Source organism: Zalophus californianus, chromosome 2 (genome assembly GCF_009762305.2).
Source record: "Zalophus californianus isolate mZalCal1 chromosome 2, mZalCal1.pri.v2, whole genome shotgun sequence".
NCBI lineage: Eukaryota > Metazoa > Chordata > Mammalia > Carnivora > Otariidae > Zalophus > Zalophus californianus.
The window spans coordinates 36,867,264-36,873,057 of NC_045596.1; positions in this window are offsets into that span (position 1 = coordinate 36,867,264).

A 5,794-nucleotide genomic window follows, 5' to 3' on the forward strand; every position below is an offset into this window, starting at 1 on the left:
CTGAAAAATAAGAATGTTTTTTACTGAGAACTTTATGAGTCAATAAAACTTCTTTTGAGATATTTACAAGGATTAATTGATGATGTGATTATGGATGGATTCCTATTAGAGAACAAGGTATTCTTTGGATGGGTTAAATTAAGTATTAGGAAAGGGTATGGAAATGTATTTAGTAAGTCATTTATAAAATGTGTACCTTCAATGAACTTTTCTGAAGTTTTCACTCACAAGGACTGTGACATTGACTAAATTGACTTTAACTGATGTGAAAGAACTAATCTTTCACCAAATTCCTTAGTCCCAGAATCTTAAGAGAAAAAGCTTTAAAATTGGTACACATCTTGAAGGCCTTCCCCTAAACAGTGTTAGTTCCTCACTTTAAATGCGTGCACACATGTTGCAAAGCCAGAAAGCAAATGGCTGATGATAATTCTATTTGAGTTTCATTTTTCCTAGAGCTTTAAACTGTGCTAGCAGGCCCCCACCCCCTGCAAAACAAAACAAACAAACAAAAAACATCCAAATCCTATAAACCAATTTCCTAGTTTTACTTTCCAATTCCTAAAATGTATTTGGAACATTTTCCTTTTTCTCATGCCTGGTCCACTGCTCCTAGGCTTCTGTCTGAGTCAGAGGGAGAAAGGCTCAGTCCTGCTAAGGGAGGAGTCTTATATTTCCATACACACCCTCTACATAGTTTATACTCTCTTAGGGAATGAAGACGAGTGTGTGATCTTGATTTAGACCTAGTGCCCAGCAATACCAGAGGAAGGAAGAGGGACTTAAGAGGAGAAAAAGGTGGGGAAGAAAGTAATAGTAAAATGATAGTGGTTCTGGGGTGCCTGGGTGGCTCAGTCGTTCAGCGTCTGCCTTCGGCTCGGGTCATGATCCCAGGGTCCTGGGATCGAGCCCCGCCTCGGGCTCCCTGCTCCGCGGGAAGCCTGCTTCTCCCTCTCCCGCTCCCCCTGCTTGTGTTCCCTCTCTCGCTGTGTCTCTCTCTGTCAAATAAATAAATAAAGCCTTAAAAAAAAAAGGATGATAGTGGCTCTTTGGATGAAAATTACAGAACGGAGAAACTTCCATTTTAATCTTTATTTTTCTTTGCAAAGCGTTCTATTTCAAAGGAGTGAATTTGAAAATCATGAGGAGCAATCCACATAATATAATAATTTATGGAATACTAATAATAAGTTTCAAATGAAATTGCATAAACAGCTTAGCCCTAAGAGCTTCATTAATCAGAAATATTCGAGTAATTGTCAAATACATCAAATTTCTTTAGTTCGGTAGAAATACAGAAAGCTTTTCTAAAATTAGATGCAGCAACTCATATATCTGACTTAATAAATCAAGACTTTTCATTAGTAACATGTATGAAAGTAGCTATGAATTATGTGAATTATGTAAACTAAAATCAAGACTAGGAGAATGTTGTCTTTTAACAATTTAAAATGTGAAGAATTTAAAATTTAATAACATAACTTTCTCAGCCCATGAAAACATGTTATTATAAGGCCTACAGAGTAATGTCACAGGAGAATACAGTAAGGTTTCATAACATGCAATACTTTATGTAACGTGATTATTGGTAAGAGAGTCCTTACATAACTCAGCTTCATGTTTTGTTTAAATGCCAAGTTTTTTAGAAGGATTAGATACATACCTTTGTATTTTTTACATCAAAAGATCTTCCAAGCAATGTAGCTTTACTTGAGAAATTTATAACAAATCAGTTCGTGAAATGATGACCTGCTGGCTCTCCATATAAGTTTCTAAATTTGTACTCTGACAGTCTGAACAGATGCTACCGCCAAACACCAAATGGGGAAAAAGAAAAGCCTGCCAAAAGCCAGACATAGTATCCAGTATCTAACAGGACTTGTTAAAGTTTACAAACACAGTGAATGGTATAGAGACATACAGTTTGATAAAGTGAAATGGCAGATTTCAGTTTTCCTGTGTGCGTGTCCCATTAAACTCTAACTTAAGATCATTCATTTGAGGCAAGCAATGGATAGAAAGAGGCCTTAATATTCTGTTTGCTTCATAGCTTTTAAGAATATATTCAACCTAGACAAAATTTCCTAATAATATGTAGTAAAAATCAATATATGGTACATGACCTTAATTTAACATAATGATTTTATCAACAATCTGAAAATGGGGTGTTGTCAATTTTATCCAAATCTGAGCTAACTTATATAAACAACATTTAAGAAAGTTACCTATAATCTATGTCTCATTTCTTTTCCTTCCTTACTTCTCCAGAAGAGCCCAAGATGGTATACTAATCTACTAGAGCTTATTTGTAAGGCATGTTCTGTTCCATTTTTGAGCCAATCCTGACCACTGGAAGCATGAGACCCATTTCCTCCCCTAGAAGCTACCTGAGTTGGATCTCTCTATGTCTGTGGGTCATTTCCAGGAGTCTTCTCCCTAGTTCTGATCCAGGTAGCCTGCCTAATACTCCCCAGTCCCACCTAGATCTGGTGGTTTTGTTTCTAATATCAACCTCATAGCTGGAAGTCAGTTTCCTCTGGGATTTGCTTCATTCGGATTCCCCTTTATAAGACTGAGATTTCCCATGTATCCAGAGCTCGGTAACTGAAATTTGCTGTTCAAGGGTGAATATATTTGGCAGTCAGAAATTTTCAACTAGAGCCAAAGGCAAGAATGGTAAATCACATAAATTTTCCCATATTATTTTAAAACATTTGGAATTTGTATTTCTCTGATTAGAGCTGTCCTTTACCAGGTCACTAGTCAGGTGACAGTGGCTTACACATTTATTGAGGATCTATTACTGAGTGCTAGACTGTGTTCCAGATGTCATAGTTACAGAAGTGGACAAACTTATAAAGAGATATATTTTACTATTGATTCTACTATATCTGCAGCAAATGATAATGACTAGCAAGGCATTGTTCTATGAACTTTAGGTTTAAATCATTTAAGTTTTGCCACAAACTTATGAAGTATTATTATCCCATTTTAGAGGGAAAGAAATAGAGATTAAATAACTTTCCCAAGTAGAAGCTAGAAGGTGGAAGTTCCAGTGTTTGAAACTGGTAGGCTAAATCCAGAGCCCACATTATTATCTGAGATAATTTCAGGAATCAACTGAAATCTATCAAGAAGTTAGCATATGCTATTTAGATGGAGCATGCAAAGGGGAGAGGGATTGGGTATTCAGTGAAGTCCTCTTAAGAAGGTCATTTGGATTGGGACTTGACTGTTGAGAAAGATGCCAGTTGAAAGACTATGTAAAGAGAATTTCAGGCAAATTCTCTGAGATGGCAAGGAATTTTGCAGGTTGTGGTTTAGAAAGAAATCATGCAGTAGTGATTTTGAATCAGGGAAAAGTCGAAGGAGATGGAAATCGGTGGCATAGGCAGAGACCAGATCATAAAGGACACGGTAAGGGGTCTAGATTTTATTATACTTGAAATGAGATGCCACTGCAAGATCTTAAGCAGTGGGATCATATGATCAGTTTTTGCAGCGATCGGTTAGGAGGATGTTGTGTCAGGCACAGAGGCATGAGACACAGGTGTTTAGATGAGGACAGCACTGGAACTAGAACTGCTGAAAGAATCTTGGCAGCTAAAGGAAAGATGAATTGGAGGGGTCCAGACTGGGGCAGTTGTCTAAGTAAGAAGTTCATTCTTATGAATGATGGTAATTTGTTCTAAGTGGATAAGGTCTCATGGAGCTAGGAGTGAACAGGTAAAAAATATACGTGGAAAGAAGATTTGATAGGATTCAACTTCTACTGAATAGGAGGGAAAAGAGGGACAATCGTTGAGGATGATTTCTAGAATTTTGACAACTTCCTTGTCCTCATGTATTAATGTCATAGGAAAAGGCCAAATTGTTATAGAATAGCTAAATTTAGATCGTCATACTTTCCATTCCTTCTTTCAAAGTTCTTTGTGTGAGAACATAAATTCCTTCCTCTAACAGCAAGGACTCAGAGTGCATTCTGACATACAAATTCACTGAAAAGTTTACCGAGGATAGTATGTTCAGTTTTAGTCCATTTAAATTTTAAACTTTATTTTGTGATTTTGTGCTTTTCAACTTAATTTTCCTTTGTGAAAAAACAGCTTAATTAAATGAATTGCAGAAATACATGGACCGAAAATGTCATATAAAAATGAAATTAATCTAAGCCTCAAGTGAACCATAAGCCATGAAACATTGAAAACCAAATGACTTCATCCTGCTGGTAAGTGCATTAATGAACCATTAATACATACATCAGGATACTTTGAAGCTACTGTTATATATGCAACATGGTATGTGAATAAAATATACATTTAAATTTTTCCCACTAATGAATCATCTAATATATACATAGTATTTGTATATGGTGAAGATATCTATCTATATATATATTTATCTCCAATATAGAAAGTTTATTTTATTTTTTTAAAGATTTTACGTATTTATTTGCCAGAGAGAGAGAGAGCGAGCCCACACTCAGGGAGAGTAGCAGGCTGAGGGAGAAGCAGACCCCCCCGCTGAGCAGGGCACCTGATGCAGGACTGATCCCGGGACTCCAGGATCATGACCTGAGCCGAAGGCAGTCGCTTAACCAACTGAGCCACCCAGGCACCCAATAAATAAAATCTTAAAAAAAAAATAAGTTGCTACTTTTATTAAGGCAGAAGGAATACAATACAATCTGTGTTCCATTACTTTTTTCAAAAATATATTTGGTCAGTATTCTATACATGCTTCTTTTGTTAATACCGCATAAGATCTGTTCCTGATCATCTGCCCTCTAAAGACCATGCTGCTTCCATTTTATAAGCCTGAAACTTCAGCCCTGAATATTTCACAGTCACATGAAAATGGACATAAATTTCTGTTTCAATGCATAAATTTTAAAGAGCACAATGTGTTCTATGGCAAGAAAATAGAATTACAGGGTTTTCCCTCATTAATGTTGTCATAATTTATCATTGAGTTCCAATTTGGCTAATTCTTGTTAGCTTCCATTTATGTCTGAGAAAAAATGGAAACTAGCAGAATGATTACTGAACACATGAACTTTTGGTTTGATAATAACATTAGCAAAAACATATTTTGCATCTGAAATTATGAAAGTTGATAGGAGCCGTAGCTGAGTTATACATTCTTAGTAAACATACTATTATAAAATCATTTTAAAATGTAATAGCAAAATCCAATTTATATACATTTAGTAGACCAACAGAATTTTTATAGGACATCTTTGCTAGGAATTACATAAATTCCTCCACAAGTTCTATAACCACATGGATCCTCAGTTCTCTCATCTGTAAAATAAGAAGAAAATGTATCCCTACTGCTTAAGGACTATTTTTTTACATTTAGCTCATCAACTTAATTTTTTCCATGTTTTTTTCCCAAATTTTTTCCATGTTTTATAATATACCTAAATTATTAATCAATAAATAATTTAAGTAAATATGTAAATATAAATAAATTTGTGTATAAAATAGGAGGATTAAACAGGCTTTTGTAATAGGAATAATTAACACAGTGTGGAAGAAATAGTAAATGCTCAGTAAATGTTATCTGTTATGGTTATGCTTCTAGGTGGAAATAAATTTGGAGAATACCAGGTATTTGTATTCACTCTGTGTCCACTATTTACAGTCACTCACGACATAAATATTTCTTAGTGAATTCTACATTGCTATTACATAAATCTACATGAACAAATCCATTTCACCAAAAGAAGGTGATGGGTATCTGTTATGTAGACATAGTGATTAGACATAAAACATTGCTTCAACATTATCTC